Source organism: Mustela nivalis (assembly GCF_964662115.1).
Source record: "Mustela nivalis genome assembly, chromosome: 13".
In the NCBI taxonomy this organism is placed as follows: Eukaryota; Metazoa; Chordata; class Mammalia; order Carnivora; family Mustelidae; genus Mustela; species Mustela nivalis.
In genome coordinates, this window is record NC_139032.1 from 15,020,394 (window position 1) to 15,039,279 (window position 18,886).

Sequence of the window (18,886 nt, forward strand, 5' to 3'; positions counted from 1 at the left end):
TTATGGGTGGGCTAAGCACAAACCAAAGTCTGCTTATGGATGGCTGGTCACACACGGCTTATTGTTGTGCACAGACGTCAAATTACCCTCTGAGTTCCAACTTCAGCAATGACTATTATCCATTTTTCTACATTGTATTGAAATAGCAGAAAATATAACTGAACCTAATAGCTGACAATATATTCAGACAGACCCCACAGAGAGGTGACTCTCAAATTGTGTCCCCAGATGAGCAACATCAGCATTACCTGGGAACTTGTTGGAAATACATACTCTAAGGCTCTATCCCAGACCTACTAAATCAGAATCTCTGAGGGTAGGCCCAGAACTATGTGCTTTAGTAAGTGTTCCAGGAGATTCTAATGCAAAGATCAAGTTTGATAACTGCTGCTAAAAGAGCCCTATTATTGCTATAACCTCAATGCCTGCTGCTGGTCACATCCTACTAGGGACATTATAAGCCTTATCTGCCTCTATGAGAATGTTGGTACAGCCATTTTATGTTACACACATTCCTTTCCTTATAATCTTCTACAACACTGTGGGTTTTCTCTCCTCTAGAATGTAGATGTGATATTATCCATGTTAATTATTAATTAATTAATAATTAAACTATTTTGAAGACCATTAAAAGTGGTATTTTGCAGAAGTCCATTATATAATAATACAATTTAATAATTTGTAAAGCCAGAATATGTGATCACCCATGCTATTGCATAAATGCCCTATTATGTTTTCCTGATATGTATATGCAAGCAAATAGCTTTCAAGAGAACAATGGTTATACTCCCCTCAAATAAATCTGTGCCTAAGTAGCATGGGATTCCTAAAGCCATTTCACTTGTGCATTGACACAGATTTGTTGCTATACTTCTGCAAAGATGGAGACTATAGTAATAAAATATATTCTAGAAGAACTTAAAGTAGCTCATATCACCCTAAGTGTCTTATGGACCCATTAATTATAAGGGGGGGGAGAAGATAAAACGTGTAGGGAACATAAATGTTTAACCACCACATAGAGTTTGAATAATTAATGGGATGATACCCTTTCGTGCAGAGCCCCATATCTTTAAAATATAGGATAATATGAGTGCAATATTTCAATATTTAAGCCAAAGTAAGTGATGCAGTTTCTGCATGAGAACTATACGTCCGGGCAATGGATTGAACAAATGCTTCATAATAATAAAATGGCTTTTAAACATGAATTGGTCTCATAAGGTATAAGGATTTCCCTAACCAACACAATTTATTCAGAGTAAGATTAGCAAAGACAATTTTTGAAGCAATAATATTCATTACCTCCACATTTTATAATACTGCTAGTTTAGTGTATCTGAAGTGCTCCAGTGTGTTTAGACTGAACTTTCATCACGTCTAAACAGCTTAACTGATAGTTACTTGATAACTCTTTTATGAAGCAGTTTTTTTAATAATGCTTTCATATTTCTGGTTTATGATGCCATTAAAGTCATCATTTGTCACATTAGTAATAGAGAGATTCTTAAAATATCCCTAGCAGCAATTCAGGATGGCTTTTAATGTCAGCATAAATTCCTGTATTACTAAACTAGCTATGTGAAATATTAACAGTGTTGTTTGCAATTTCAAAATATATATGACAACGTAAGTATATAACGTACATCCCTCGTTTAGGGAAAACAGTTAGAAACCTAAAGAAATGAAGCTAAAGTAGGTTGGCTTGACCTTGTGGTATGATTTAACAGCAAAGGAAAAAAACGTTCCTTTGGTTGTAGAATGGATTAGTAAAGTCTCTGCTATAGAATTATTTATTCTCCATAAACTAAGCAATTTAAAATGGGGACAAAAGAGGGGGGATAATTCTAACTTGCCCAGAATTTTATTTTATAGTGAATCCATCTCAATTGAAACACTCTTGGATATATTTCCATTTTTTTTTTTTTTTTAGAAGTTAAAACACTGCGTAGCATGCCCTCCCCACTCATATTACATCCTGATATGGGGGATTTTTCTAGAGGGCCATGGATGAGGCTCCAGGGCTCTAAAATTAGACCAGACCAGCTGTGCATAGTTGGTTTGATGCCGCGGGCTTGCGTGCATATGTAACACCATCCCATCACACTGTCAGCTGCTCCATTCTTGGAAACAAATGGAGTATTAATGTCCAAGAACCCCGCTGTTGGGCTGCTTTGGAGAGACAGGCTTCACATGATGTATGGCTGTGCTCTGTGTCTGCAACATCAATGAGATAAGAGGAGGATTTTTTTTTTTCCTTCATCGGTGTGTGAGGACTACAGATCTGATCTTCTAAGGGGAGTTTCTCTTCACAGAGGTTTAGTTAGCTCTTATGTAGGTACACAATGAAAGCTATCTCAGGGGTCAAAGCAGGGCTTAAGCCTATTAGGTAAGATTATGTTTGCAAAATGGAGACATTAACAGAAAAGGACCATTTGTTGTGACGATGGGTTACAGTAGAGCTCCACTCTCCTTTCTTGGACCACAGAGCACCTTTTACTGTTCTTGGTGTTTCTATTATTTAATCACACAGAGCATGATAGTAATAAAATTAAAAGAGCACTGAAATAGAAATCAGAGAATTCTTATTTCTAAGCCCGGCCATGCCCCTCAGAATTGATGTATACTTGGCCAATCTTATAATCTTGCTGAACTCATTCACCTTGTTTCTATGATTACTGATTATATCTGTTTTATCTACTGTAATTGGTTAAAAAATATATTGGGTATACAAGATGTGTGAATACAGCACTAATCATTAAACTGTAGTTGACATTTCAAAATGTTATTTTATTAATACTGTTATTTGGCCTTGAAATTATCTATTTGTCAATTATAACATTGATCCACATATTACCATTATTAAAACTTTTTTTTTCTTTTTAATTGTGCCTTTGGAAATGACAAGAAGACACAAAAAGAGTATCACAATCAAAATTTTTATGCCTGACTACAACAGACTACTCCTCTTTCTAAAAGAACAACAGTCAAATAAACTGTTGACTGCTGGAACTATGAATGGACTAGAAAATAATTTTGTTATTAAAGAAGTCATTTATCCACTGCAAATGCACCATAATTCTCACTGGCATTAAGCCTTTCCCTAGTTCCAAATGTTGGCAGGTAGCACTTCCATGAAAAAGAGACCAAGTAACTTTCGGCAAAAGAAAATGGAGAATGTGCGGACGCCTGGGTGGCTCAGTTGGTTAAGCAGCTGACTTCGGCTCAGGTCGTGATCCCAGCGTCCTGGGATCGAGTCCCATATCGGGCTCCTTGCTTCTCCGTCTGACTCTGCCTTCCACTCTGTCTGCCTGTGCTTGCTCTCGCTCACTCTCTCTGACAAATAAATAAAATCTTTAAAAAAAAAAAAAAAGAAAAAAAAAAAAGAAAATGGAGAATGTCATCACCATTTCCCACCCATCTGCATTCATCAAGGTTCTCCAGAGAAAGACAATCAATAAGGGGTGTGTGTGTGTGTGTTTGAATATATGAGCAAAAGATATAGGAAGAGAAAGAGAAAATAAAACTTATTATAAAAAATTAGCTCACATGATTGATCATGAGGCTGATATGTCCCAAGATCTGCACCAGGAGTCTAAGGTATAAACTCTATTCTAAAAGCTTCTGAAGACTTAAGAAAAACCTGTTTCACTTTGAGTCTGAAGGCTGAAAAAAAAAAAAAACCAAGATCTCATCTTAAGACAAGAAGGAAGAATTCTCTCTTATTTGTGGGAGGGTCAGTCTTTGTATACTATGAACTGGATGAAGCTAATCTGCTTTACTCAGTCCACGGACTGAATGGTAATCTCACTAGATACCATAAAGGACATTCCCGGGAAAAATATCTGGGCACCCAGTGGTCCAATCAAGTTGTCCCATAAAATTAACCATCACATCATCAAAAGCTCACAAAGAAGAGGAAATGCCTTATTACATCCTAAAACTCCATGGCAGACTCACACATAACACCCAAATAAGAGTGGGGTCAGTTTGACTAATCAAGGTGATTTTAGGCCTAGTTAACTGTTTCTAAAGTAGTAAAACTGGGGCCAAATGGATAGCTCAACCTACACAGCCCAGAACAAAAAGCTCTGTTGGAATAGTAGACGGGTGGAAGGTCTTTGGGCTGCATCTGCCTCCACTGGCCCTGACTTTTGTAGGCTACGCTTCTTTAACTTTGAATCCTGCACCAATTCCCCTCTCCCTCCCCCCACCTACCCTAATAAACCTTTAATCCTTGAAGTTTGCTATAAGTGTTTTGAGGGCTATTGGACAACACACCCTCAATTCACATTTTATTCCACATACTTAGCAAAATACAGGCTCTATTTTCTCTGTATTACAGGACTTATTCCTATTTAATTAGTAATTTTCTAACTCATGATTATCTGTCTACATAAGAGTACTAATTATTAATTCTTACATGGAAGACTTGTTTTTAGTTTAATGATTCTTATTAGATATTACAATAAAAGTTCATTAAATACCGCTCAAAAAGCAACAATCTAACTGAATTTGTTCTTATTGACTATTACACTAAAAATCTAATTCTGAGAATTTAACAACTGTATTATTTAGCGAGAAACATAAAGAAAACTGTCATACATGGTAAATCCTTAAACTTACCTTTAACTTCTGACTAATAAAAAAATGAAACCAATAGAGATGAAACAGATAACAGATACAGATGTGTGTGCGTGTGTATATCCTACTAGGTAAAAAACGGTAAGATGTTCACTACCTTCATAAAAAGAAATAAGGACATTTCCACCCTGTATATTTAATAAAGAGCAGTAAAATTAAATAATTTTTTAAAAACTGTAATGTATATGTTTTTCTACTGCTTATATACCAAATTATAACAAATTTAGTAACTTAATACAAGTCGACTATCTTATAGTCCTCCAGGCCAGAACTCTGACATGGTTCTCACTGGGCTAAAATCAAGGGGTTGGCAGGGCTGTGTTGACTTCTGGAGGCTCTAGAAAAGAACCTGTTTGTCTTCTCCGGTTCATGGACATGCCTGCTCTCCTAAGCTTGTGACCCTTTCACCCATCTTCAGTGTAAGCAGTGTGGCAACTCCCTGTCCCATCTTCTATCCTTACATTCTCTCTAACCATTGTTGGGAAAGGTTCTCCACTTGGAAGAACTCATGTGATTAGATGGAGCCCACTCAGATTAAGCCAAGAGAACCCCCCATCTCAAGATCCTTTACCTAACCACATTGACAAAGTCTCTTTCACCATGGAAGATAACACAGATTTTGCCATTCACAGGATCCATGGATTAAGATGTGGACACCTCTGAAGGCCATTCTTCTGCCTACCATATGTTATAAAATTACTTTATGAATGTATGTTAATAGACAAAACTCTCCTATGTTTTGTGGTTTGTTTTTGTTTTTTTGTTTTTTTCAGCAAAGTAATTTGTACAACATTAGCTCCTTAAATTGGGAAAAATAGAAAATGCTTTCATATGGGAACTTAGAACCAAGAACATATTTAAAGAAAAAAAAATTACAGCATTAACCATATATCCTAATTAATAGCCCTTCTTAATTACTAATAAAGCAGTCTGTGTTATAACTGAAATCAATCTGTCTTCATTTTCAAAATATTTTCCGCATAGTTGTGGCTTGATAATTAAAACATTGTGTCCAGGAACCATCTTCTTCTAACTCAGAGTCATTATTGTCTAGTGAAGTCATTAACTTGGATTAATTAGGTAAGAGTGGTATAATAATCTGTGGATGACTTCCAGCTCTTAGGAGAGCACTGAGAAACTATTTCTGTTATCTTTAGAGTAACATATAAATTTAAACTCCATTAAATTAGGTGCTGTATCTCCTTTGGTTCACTTCTAGGGCAGTACCCAGCACCCAATCAATGGTGAGTAAATACTTTAGAATGAACAGTGAAAAATTAAGTGAGTCAGTATACTGACTCACTGAAGTTTAAGTATTAAAGTGTAAGAGGACCTAGAAAAAGTTAAGAATAAAGGTAAGTTATAATTTGAAAGTGGGTGCCTGGGTGGCTCAGTGGTTAAGCCGCTGCCTTCGGCTCAGGTCATGATCTCAGGGTCCTGGGATCGAGTCCCGCATCGGGCTCTCTGCTCAGCAGGGAGCCTGCTTCCTCCTCTCTCTCTCTCTGTCTGCCTCTCTGCCTACTTGTGATTTCTCTCTGTCAAATAAATAAATAAAATCTTTAAAAAAAAAAAAAAAAGTTATAATTTGAAAGTTTCACATTAGATCAATTTGCACAGACTAATGGTGATTTTCCACATCATTCCTTAGCTAAAAGCACGGTGGCCAATTTGGAATATTTAATTTGCAATGTATTTGGACCTAATGCAGATACAGAACTTGTAGATATGTTAGGTCATTGATCTTTCCACATCTACCGATGACTGTTCAGATACTTACTAAGTAAAAGATTAAGCTCTACGAGGCTGCAGAAATAATAAAGCAAATAAATGTAGTAGGATCAAAATTTTTTTCTGATGCTCTTTTGTTAGATGTTGCAGGAACAGTTTGCCCCTGCTGAAGAGAGCAGTGCCATATGAGGGAGAGAAAGTTCTCTGAAGTTCACTGAAGCTAAATGCTTGCTGACTTTAAAAAGCACTAACTACTAAAGCATACCAATCACATTCTCAAAAACAAGCTTTCTGATTCCTAAAATCTGCCTTTCTTTCAATTCACACACCATCTATCCCTTCCTCTGAAGCAAGTCTTGTGAAGAGCAAACTCTTAGAAGAGAAGAGAAGAAATCCTGACAAGGTCTTTAGGAGAACTTGACGTAGAAATACCCTGCAAAGCACTTTGGCTCATACCAGCTCCACTGGTAGCAGCAGATACAGCGGTGTGGCCTTTTCCTCACTCAGGAAGGTGTTTTTGTTGATTTCTCTTAACTACATTCTGACTGAATAACATGTCCTTTTAGCACTGGACTATCTACAGAAAGAACAAGAATAATTAACACCACACCCCAACATGATTAATTTGTACCCAGACTTAATGTCAAATTCCATCGACCCAGCTAGTCAGGTTTCCACTGAAATATTTTTATGTGTGCATGATCAGATATTTCTCCCAGTGGCTAGAATAATGGCTGGCACATAGAAACGGCTAAATATATACTTAAGTGACTAAAATGATGTTTCTTCCCAAACAGAATTGTCCTTTTAGTATTTTAAAAACATATTTTGATATATTGTTCATTTCAGCATGTCTTTTTTTCCCTCCTCTAAAAACCCTCTGCTCTCTACGTTAAGCCAGATATATCATTGTTCCAGTGACAGAGAGGACTGGAATAGACTAGAATAAAGAGTTCCAGCGATTCTGTGTCAAGATGCTAGTCTTACAAACACAACTTAAAAATGGGCAAAAGGAAAAAATAAATACATACACGCATACATACGTACATACATACATACATATACATATGGGCCAAGGATCTGAACAGACATTTCTCAAAAAAGACATACAAATGGCGAATGAGTACATGAAAGAATGTTCAGTGTCACTAATCACTAGGGAAATGCAAGTTAAAACCACAATGATATGCCACTTCACACACAATAGATAATCAAAAAACAAAACAAATGAAAACAAACACAAAGTAACAAGAAAGAGGAAAGATGTGGAGAAACTGAAACTCCACTGTGAAAAATATTAACGGTGGCTCCTCAAAAAATTAAAAACACAATAACCCTATGATCCAGCGATTTCGCCTCTAAGCATATACCCAAAGAATGTGAAAGCAGGGAAGCAAGCATGAATTTGTACACCAATGACCAATGTTCTTGGCAGCATTATCAGCAACAGCTAAAAGTGGAAACCATCCAGTGTCCACAAACAGGTGAATGGGTTACAAAATATATACAATGGAATATTATACAACCTTATTAAAGGGGTGATGTACTTTGCAGATGGAGGGGGAAAGCCATAAGCCAAAAATAAAAGCAACCACAAGAAGTTGAAAAAGTCAGGTAAATAGATTCGCCCCTCAAAGCTTCCAAGTTTGCCAACACCTTCACTTCAGAATCCTCACCTCCAGAACTGTAAGAGCACTGTCTCTCGTGGTTCATCTCCCCCTCCAATTTCATCCCCTTCATTTTTTCCTTTCTTCTTCTAATGTCCTTCATGCTATTCCTTTTGTTCCACAAATAAGTGAAACCATATAATTGTCTTTCTCTGCTTGATTTGTTTACTTAGCATAATCTCCTCCAGTTCCAACCATGCTGATGCAAATATTGGGTATTCATCCTTTCTGATGGCTGAGTAATATCCCATTGTATATATAGACCACATCTTCTTTATCCATTCGTCTGTTGAAGGGCATCTTGGCTCTTTCCACAGTATGGCCACTGTGGACACTGCTGCTATGAATACTGGGGTGCATAAGGCCCTTCTTTTCACTACATCTGTATCTTTGGGGTACCCAGTACTCCCCCAAAATACCCAGTAGTGTAATTGCTGGGTCATAGAGTAGCTCTATTTTTGACTTTTTGAGGAACCTTCACACAGTTTTCAAAAGTGGCTGGACCAACTTGCATTCCCACCAATGGTGTAAGAGGGTTCCCCTTTCTGCACACCCTCTCTGGAATAGGGAATAGAGGAGATAGGGGAGAGTATCACAGAAGTTCACATCTGTCTTATAGAGGTTCATACAGGTGTGTATGTCAGAGGTTTACAAGGAGTGCTTTCTGAAGCACTGTAAGAATTTAAGGGCAGCAGAATTGGGCAGAAGGAGAATCTTAACACAGACATGGCAGCGATAGTGCCATTCGCTGTTATGTGGCACTCTGGACCTGGCGTGGTTCTTAAGAGATGCTTGAATTGAGTCCAGGGATTTCAATTCAAACCCCTTATAATAAATCTCATTCTCTCTCTCTCTGCCTCTCTTTCAACTTCCACATCAAGCAATCACTGGATGCCAGCTGCACCAAACTGTTGGTGCAACCTTGGGCGGCACAGCTCCCTCCCATCAGAGGCAATCTGTACAAACCATTAGCAGCCAAGACTCTCAGCAGTGAGGGGTGCCTAGCACAGTCCTCAGGGGAAGCCAGTCAGTGTTCCAAAGCATTGTCTATAACTTCTAGGGGAAATCTACCATCCTTCTATGAGAAAATAAGGAAAGGGGTCATAGTATACTATTGCTGGGGTCCACAGGTGATCCAATACCCTCCCCAAGGTCAGCCCAAAAACTGAGACCAAGAGGGTCATACAACTCAACTCAGGCTTAGTGAGAGTCTAGGAAAGCCAGCCCACAGCTGCACAGCCCTCTCCTATATACAGTTGGGGGACATGTGAGGGCAGACTCACAGAGTTTTGCCCTGTGAAATAAATCACGTAGTTGAGGGTTTGGGGAGCCCCCAGAATGAACAGTTTGAGGGATAATGTGAACAAATGATGAGCCATAAGAGGCCTGGGCCTTGGGGAGCCCCCAGAATGAACAGTTTGGAGGTTAACATGAACAAATGATGAACCAGAAGAGCACTGAGGTCAGAATAAAAGGCGACAACTGGGAGAGACCTCATGATCAGAAAACATGTCCAGGACTAATAACCTCAGTGATGGGTACTAATGGGTGCCCAAAAGGATGATTCAGGCTCAGTCATACTCAGCAAGGACAAGCATTGGAAAGCCAACGTCAAGACCAGAGCATCCACAACACAGAGCAGACTAGGTGAGACCCAGAGACAATTCCCAGATCAAAAGCTTACTGATACCTACCAATGCCATGTGGACTATTATTGTTAAAGTCCTTCAGCATTGAGTAATTCACTCATTCTCTCAGCAAATAATTAATGAATGCCAGTTTTATGCTCTAGAAATATACCAATAAGCAAAACATATTTTTAAACAACTGTTCTCATGGAGCTTATATTCTACTGAAGAGAAAAAAAGCAATAAGTTAAGTGATTGAACTCTATATATTTTGAAAATAGGACTAAGAATTTACTGAAGAATTGGAATGTGGAGTGTGTCAAAGAGACAGATTAAGAATGACTTAACACACACATACATACAAAGAATGATTTAATATAAAACAATGCTCAGTAATCAAAATAAATGAACTTTATTTTATTTTATTTTTAAAGATTTTATTTATTTATTTGACACAGAAAGAGAGATCACAAGTAGGCAGAGAGGCAGGCAGGGAGAGAGGAAGGGAAGCAGGCTCCCCACTGAGCAGAGAGCCCATGCGGGGCTGGATCCCAGGACCCTGGGATCATGACCTGAGTGGAAGGTAGAGGCTTTAACCCACTGAGCCACCCACGCATTCCGAACTTTCTTTTTTTTAAATAAATAAAGTCTTAATACAACATGGATGAATCTCAAATAACTGTGTATAGTGAAAGAATCCAGAAAAAAAGAGACCATACTCTGTAATTTCATTTACGTAAAGATCTAGAAAATGTAAATAGTCTACAGTCACAGAAAGCAGATCCATGGTTATTTGCGGGATGGGAGAGAGGTAAAGAGAAATCAATTACAGGAAGTTTTCAGAGGTGATGGACATATCCACTATCTTGCTCATAATGGTAGTTTCACGGGTCTGATAATTAGTTTTATGTGTCAACTTGACTGGGCAATGGGGTGTCCAGATATCTGATGAAACATTATTCTGGGTGTTTCTGGATGATGTTAACATTAGAATTTGAAGGCTGAGAATTGCAAAAGGACCTCCCCCATGTGGGTAGACCTCATCCAATCCATTGAAAGTCTCAACAGAACAAAAAGGCTGAGTAGGAGAGAATTTGTTCTGACTGCCTATCTTTGAGCTCCATCAGTGTTCTCCTGCCTTCACAACTGGGCTCAGACAAGAACTATATTACTGGCTTTCCTGGGTCTCTAGCTTGCTGACTGCAGATTTGGGGACTTCACAGCCTCCATAATCAGGTAAACCAATTCCTTATAATAAATCTCTCTACCCTCCCTACTCCTGCCTACCTCCTCTCTTTCTCTGTTTTGTCTCTTTTTCTGTAAGTCTCTTGGGATCCTATGTAGAAGCTGTTCTCATTAAACACCAAACAGTTAAGTCCATTTGCTGGTCTATCTACAAATTTAGATTCATATTCTACTTAACAATTTAAATAGACTGAAATAATTCATATATATATCTCCTTATCCTATTGGTTGTGTTTCTCTGGAGAACTGAGACTAATATAACAGGTATATACATATGTCAAAATTTATCTATATATACTTTAAATATGTGCAGTTTTAAAGAACTAAAAGCATAGATTTTTTATTTACCAAGATAGGAAAGACTACCAATGGGATGACTTGTGAAGAAGGGTTCAGCTTGGAATAAAAAGAAAAAAAAAAAACTCTATTCCCTTTATCCTCTATGCAGCCAAAGTGGTTCACTTTTGACATCAGATATGTGTGGGTTTTCTACACTGACCAACTTTCCAACTCTTGGGACACCAACTTTATATCCTGCAATTCGATTATGACACTATCTACCTAGTATTAGCACAGCCACCACAAGCAGAGGGCTTATTCCCATACAACTACCACCTATTTCAAATGCCAATCACAAGGGTTGGGTCTCGGGTTACCTACACTTCTGTCTGCTTTAGCTACAAATCAAGGGTGCCCACTATCCCCTCAAGTGTGATGATTTTGCTACAATAGCTCACAAGTCAGGGAAACATTTATGTTTGGTACCCATTTATCATATTATAAAGGATATAGATCAACAGCCATCTTTTTTCCACTGTTTATTTTTTCCTGTTTTGTCGAAGATTAATTGACCATAGAGTTGAGGGTCCATATCTGGGCTCTCTACTCTGTTCCACTGGTCTATGTGTCTGTTTTTATGCCAGTATCATGCTGTCTTGGTGATCACAGCTTTGTAATAAAGCTTGAAATCAGGTAACGTGATGCCCCCAGCTTTATTTTTGTTTTTCAACATTTCCTTAGCGATTCAGGGTCTCTTCTGATTCCATACAAATTTTAGGATTATTTGCTCCAGCTCTTTGAAGAATACTGGTGGAATTTTGATCGGAATGGCATTAAAAGTATAGATTGCTCTAGGCAGTATAGACATTTTAACAATGTTTATTCTTCCGATCCAAGAGCATGGAATAGTCTTCCATCTTTTTGCGTCTTCTTCAATTTCTTTCATGAGTGTTCTGTAGTTCCTCGAGTACAGATCCTTTACCTCTTTGGTTAGGTTTATTCCCAGGTATCTTATGGTTCTTGGTACTATAGTAAATGGAATCGATTCTCTAATTTCCCTTTCTATATTTTCATTGTTAGTGTATAAGAAAGCCACTGATTTCTGCACATTGACTTTGAGATATCTACCAAGAAATCAAGTTAATTATTTTGTTGAGAACTGTGTATTCAAGTCCAGAGTTCAGGACTGAGACCAGAACATGAGATATAAATTTGGAAATCATGGGACTGAATAACATCCCCAAAGAAATTACTCTACTTAAAGAATAGAAGCCTGAGAACTCAGAATTCTTTTATTTAGAGTTTGAGGAAACAAGTAAAAAGTAAAAGACATGCAAAAGTATGGTCAGTGAGGGCAAGAAAAACCAGGAGAAAGTGCTCTATGCCACTGAAAGAAAATGCTTCACATATAAAAGAGTAATCTAAATGGATGATGGCAAAAAGTTGACTATTAGATTTAACAAAGAGGCCACCATTAACAGCGATTCTTTAGGGTGAGGTAGGGCAAATATTCTGACTGGTGTGGATTAAAGACAATGAAGAGGGAGAAACTAAAGAATACAAAATAGAATAAAGAAATGAGGAGCTAGCCAGAGATTGATATGAGGCCAAAAATTATTTTCTTTTTAATATGGTAGCAACATATTCAGTGCTGATGGAAATGATCCAGTAAAGAGAAAAACATAATGAAGGAGAGCCGGAGAAAATTTCAAGTAATGTATTTAGAGTAGGTGAAGGGAGATGGGATCTAGTGGACAAAGACACAGATTAATCTTAGAGAGGAATGCAGTTATTCCACATATAGTAAACTAAGGAGGGTGAAGTAGACGGGCAAAAATACAAAGTTCAGTTGGTAATGAGAGTTTGTGGAAGTTCTCTTCCAACTGCCCTTATTTTCTTCCAGAAAAATAAGAAAACAGTGTCCTCAGCTGCAAGTGACACATGAGAGGAGGTGCTGAAATTTAAGCAGAAAAGAGAGTATGACATGGTCATTCACTGACATGAATAAATCAGAACAATGCATTGTGATCTCCGGGCAGTACAATGGGCCTAGGTGAGATTAAGTGGCCACAAATTGAAGCCTTGACAGCATGGCTATGTATTTTCCTCTAGAAAATCTGGCTGTGCTGATATAGACATAGAGTAGTCACAGGGTTTTATTTAAAAAGGTCTGGTGTTTTGCCAGATAAGTACCACATACCATGCAAGGGCAAAACACTTGAGAATGTAGTCAAAGGAGGGACTGAAATGAAAGATCATGAAACTAAAGTGCATAAGAAAGTAACTAAAGATCGGGCAGTGAGTGAGGGATACTAAGGATGAAACAGAAATAAGAATAATATATTCTGATGAAGTGGAAGACCTATAAAGAGAGTGGAGTGAACCAAAAAGACAGGGTGTGGTAGTCAGAGATAACATATTTGAAGTTGAGATTCTGGACGAGTTGGGAGTTACCAGTATGACAAGCTCCAGCATCTGCCAGGGGAGTGGTTTGTCAAGGAGAGGGGAGAGAGCATAAGACCCATTACTGAAGAACAGGTAAATAAACTAAAGGAGTAAGATGTGAAGAGAATACACATAGACATTGAAATTAGCAAAAATTAAGCAGAAGTAGTACTGGAGACAATGATCATGAAACCCATCAAAATCTTCAATAATGATTAGAAATGTCCTGCAAATCAATAGATGAGTGCAACAAAGCATGGTAGAGTGTAGTATAATCTAGTAACGTGAGGTTGTAAAACTCTGTCTTTTTAGAGGGAAGAGATAAAGGATGATCCAGAAGTGAGGATAAGGATATAGGTTTCCTTTGCTTATATTGGTTCAGTAAAATGAATGGAGATGAAGAGATAAAAACCCTCCACTGGGGATCATTCGCAGAGAACAATGTCCTCTGGAAAGAGTCAATTTCACATAGACAAGAAGCAACATTCAGATGAGAGACTGAGTAGACACGGATTTTGATGAGAAGAATCTGAGTTCCAGAGACACAGCAGAAATGTTTCATGATTGGATGAAGGGTGAGAAATGTTATCAGAAAGGCCACATAATGAGCCATATGTGGACGACAGTCTGGGGTGTAAAAACTGTTCTCAGTGACATGTGCTTATGGAGACCGGGGAAAACAAGGGTATTACCTTGGCTTCAGGAGCCAGCAGCAAGGCAAGGAGTATCAGTGGGAGGAAAGAACTATGAGGAAGGCCCCTTCTGTTACCAGTGAAGGGAGTCTTTGCAAGCAGAGGGAGATGCAGACTTCAAAGACCGTGTTGAAAGAAAACAAAGTAAAAAGAGTGACAGAGAGGGAAGAAAGAAGGAAGGGAGGTTGGGAGGGAGGGAGAGAGAAAGAAAAGAAAAGATTAAAGAAAACTTACAGGGAACTCAAACTTTGACCTGACTGAATACTTATCAGAAAGTGCCTTATAAAACATTATGAAATTACCTTCATAATTTTTAAATTCACACTTTATTTGGTCAACCATGGAAATGAGGGCACCTGAAAAGTTTATTTCAGCTATAATATAATATAGAATGCTTCTTCTCTTCATGAACACATGAAAAGTAATGAATGCACTTTGATCATATTACATATGGGGACTCAAGCAAGACTGCAACAAATATCTGCATATTACATGGTTATGAGCCTTGACAAGAAGAGAAACAGGGTACCTGTTAGAAGATGGGGCACTGGTAGTTGGATACATCAATTTTAAAGAAAAGTATAGGCTGAAACTGAAAATTCTGATGTCCCTGGAATAGAGACAGAGATAAAAAGATAGATACAGATATAGCTACAGATATAGATGTAGTCTTAAGGAAATTGAAATAGTGCGAAGACTGAGTATATATAGAAAAGAAAGAAGACCAGGTTCTCAGCCTCAGGCATAGTCAGGGATCTGGTAATGCAGTACTTCTCAGTAGTGAAAGACCTTCCTGGTGATTATGCTACTTCCTGGCTCTACAATGAGATACAGAGGGGAGAGAGAAAGTGAGGGCAATAAAGAGAAAGAGAGGGAGAGAGAACCTACCTGCTATGCTCAATATTACACAGACTTTAAAAATAAGGTTCTATAGAGAAAATAATCAGCATGAGAAAATGTTCCTATCATGATGTGAAGATATAATTTTAAGTGAATAAAGCAGGATCAAGAACTATACCGCATTATGATCTGAGGTGTGTTTGTATGTATAGATGAGCATGAGTATATATATATAAATATTATGACTTAGCCACGTTTAAATCAAATGTGTTAAAAGTGAATCTTAATTTTACTGTCAGAAATCAATTACTTTGTGAATTCTCATTCTTTAACAGTAGCAGAAAAATTAAATTAGGTTGTATCCTGTTATGTTAGCCATTTCTAATTAAAATTTTATCTTTCAAATAAATATTTATTATAACTCAAGTATTATCATTTTCTTAGTCATTACTTGGTATTCCTTCTTGAATATCCCTACCACTACCTGCTATCTTCACTACCAAAGATAACCTTCCCCAATTCTACTGGGAAATTTTTTTCTGACATAAAAACATGTAATTTTAATAATCAAAAGAAATTTTAAATAGGTCAAAATATTTGTCCCATCTTCCAAGGTTCTAATGGAAATTATACAAGACGATGTGTTAACATTTTAGAAAACTATAATGTATGCTATAAATATATTCTTATATTTCCAGCTCTTTCAGATGCACTAAACAATTGTTTCAATTTCTAGTGACATTTTAAAGACTGTGATAATGAATCCTGCAAATGTTTGAGTCCATGTGTGAAAATCTGCTTACTGAAGAAAAGTGCATCTCTCTATGTATAATCAATCAGAAAAATGTGAACTTCTCTCTAGAAAGGCTGTATTAGAAATTCTCTGGAGAAAGGAGACAGGGCAGTACGTGTAGTTTGAAAATGATTACAAGATAATACTGATACATGCCTCATCTCCCCTACCCACCCAGATTAGAAATCACTTCTCTCTGCTATCTACATTGTATTATTGTAGCAAATTAAGTCACCAGAAAGAAACATGATTGAACTGTATTATCTCAGTCCCTGTAGAAGTGTCTTTACTACTATGATTTCATTTTATGTCAGTGTTTGCTCTAAAAAAGAGCCATACAGAGATATTTCTGCATCTCCTATAAAACTACTAAATACATTGCCCATGACTTTATTCAATGTCTTTTATTTTAAAAGTACAAATGGTAGAATTTAATGTCTAAGATGTTTATTTCTGAAGAGTCAGTCTTCTTTTTTTTACCAGACCTTAACGGATAGATAATCTGTCATCTGGCTTCTAGGAAGCAGATTAAATTTCAGGCTTAATTATGGAAATGTCTCACAATTCCCTTTCCTCTCTTTCTGTATGTTTCCTCATATCTTTTACATCATTTTTAATCTTTTAGCTTCATTTAGCTAAATAGTATTATAAGCATTTTAAGAGAAATTTGAATTAGACGAAGTATAATTATTTTAAAAAGATAAGATTAAGGTTCAGAAAATCTCAAAGGAGTGTAGTTTAAGGGGGGAAATGCAACAGTAGGATTAGGGCAACAGTAGATTAGAGGCCACTTAAAGAATAAGACAGGGATGAGGGCTGGACTTCTATCAATTAAGTATAATAAAGAATATAGGAGAGAAGGTAAGCAGGGGGACAGACTAGGTGGGAGTGACAGAATATTTTGATTCGGCAACATTAGCAACTGTGTAACTCCTGACAAACTATGAATGAAAGCAGAGAATGCAAAAGGACAGTAAGTTTAAAAGCAATGCCTGAAATTTTCCCAGAGAGAAAAGTGATTTTACATGAACTGCACCATGTTCCACACCATGTTTCTTAGAGGATAAGGGAGACCATCTAATACAGAAGGGAGCCTGCCCTACACACCCCACGTTGCCAACATCCTTAGAACGCAGACCACTCAAATGAGAGTTACTTCTTAGTTGAATCATACCATGCCATTAGACTGATAGAAAATATCTTGATTGAAGTTCATTTAGAGAACTTAGAAATGTATAGAAAGGAAGCAGAAAAGTTATGAAAGATCAGTCTATTCTTTCTTAAATCCAGGAATAATTTCTATCATTAGGCAGACTACAAAAACTGTTGGTACTATAGTTTCTCTTGGGTTGACCTAACAGTTCTGAGTTTGGCAGATCCCTCTGACCGTCCTCAAGGAGGCTTGTCTGCCTGCAATACCTATGATCTTAACATGGAAAGAGGCTCCTCAGTCAACTGGCCATTACTTAGTTCCAGTAAACTCTATTTCCCCCATAGAAGTGTTGCCACCACCCGAAGATGACAGATATGCAGTGTTCACATCTCCTGAACTCCTGGTAATGACTTCTAAAATATTATGAAGGCTTCAGGCAATGCTCCAGTGATTAATATAGTGACAATAAACTCTCACCACATTACCATGCTTATTTTGGACAGAGCGCCTAGTTTCAAATAATCTGTGTCCTTTTTTATCACTCCAGAGCACCAAGAGTCCTCAGAGCGTTACACTACATATTTTAGTGAGTTTTCTTTTGCATGACAGATGAAACTTCATAAATTAATATGCTGCTAAAATTATTTATATAGTATGCCTTAAGAAAAAGAAAGTTTGTTTTCTCTCTCAGACCACTGGAAAAGAGGAAACCAAGGGAGTTATGCACAGTATATATTTAAAAATTGCCTGCCTCTTGAAATAAAGAAAGAGAAAGAAAAGAAAAGAAGAAAAAATAAACTACCTCTTCTTTTAAAAAAAAATGACAAGTTTTTGAGGTGGCAGAGACATTATCTTTTTTAGGATGGTGTTTGGATAGATTCTGTTGTTTGTAAATAAAAGCTAAAATGGGAAGTGGTAGTGCTAGAACACAAACATTTATTTGAAAACCACAAAACTAACAGGCTAAAGAGATCTCATAACCTTATGTACATGCATATCTTGTTTTGTTTTAAAGTTTGGTAGAACTATTGTTGCAATTACAGAATGCAGAAATAACTCAATGAAACTGCGTAGGAAACCCTTATTCAACACTTTGCTTTGCTCTCCCCTTTCTTTGAGTAAATCTGACGTTATAAGCATAACTGGTTCTCTGTGGACCTCTTAAATAATTTAAAGATGCTGAGCCTTATATTCTACAGCCCAAAGATGCTGACATTATTTTAAATTAGGTTTTTACACTTAAAACGTATTGAAGTGCATTTGGGGGAGATGAAGTTTTGCTACCTGTGCTTTTTTTCTGAGAACAGTGTTCAGCAGACAGAGTCAGAATAAAATAATATCTCCATGGTTCGTGTTTAATTCTTTAGCTCCAGTCAAATGACATGAGCTAGGGTAACCCACACATGACAACCTGGTAATTTCAAAATAATGGTTTGGTTTTAATTCCTTATCTCTAGTCAAACAACATGAGCTAGGGTAACACACACATGACAATTTGAGAATAAATTCTGAAAGCAAAAAAGAGTTGTTCATATCAAGTGAAAATAGCAAAACCTAAACATTTTCTAAGAAAAGCAAGAGTCCTCTCATTATGTGCCTCACTGTTCAATGGATTTGAATTTTACCATAATTCAAAAGATGTCTGTCATACACAAAACCATATACAAGGGATCCCTGAAATGCTGAAAAAATGTGGTCATTACTCTACCCTGTGGCACTAATTTCAATGGAGTTGAGCTATGCCTGAATAATCCCAAACCCAAGAAGTGCAC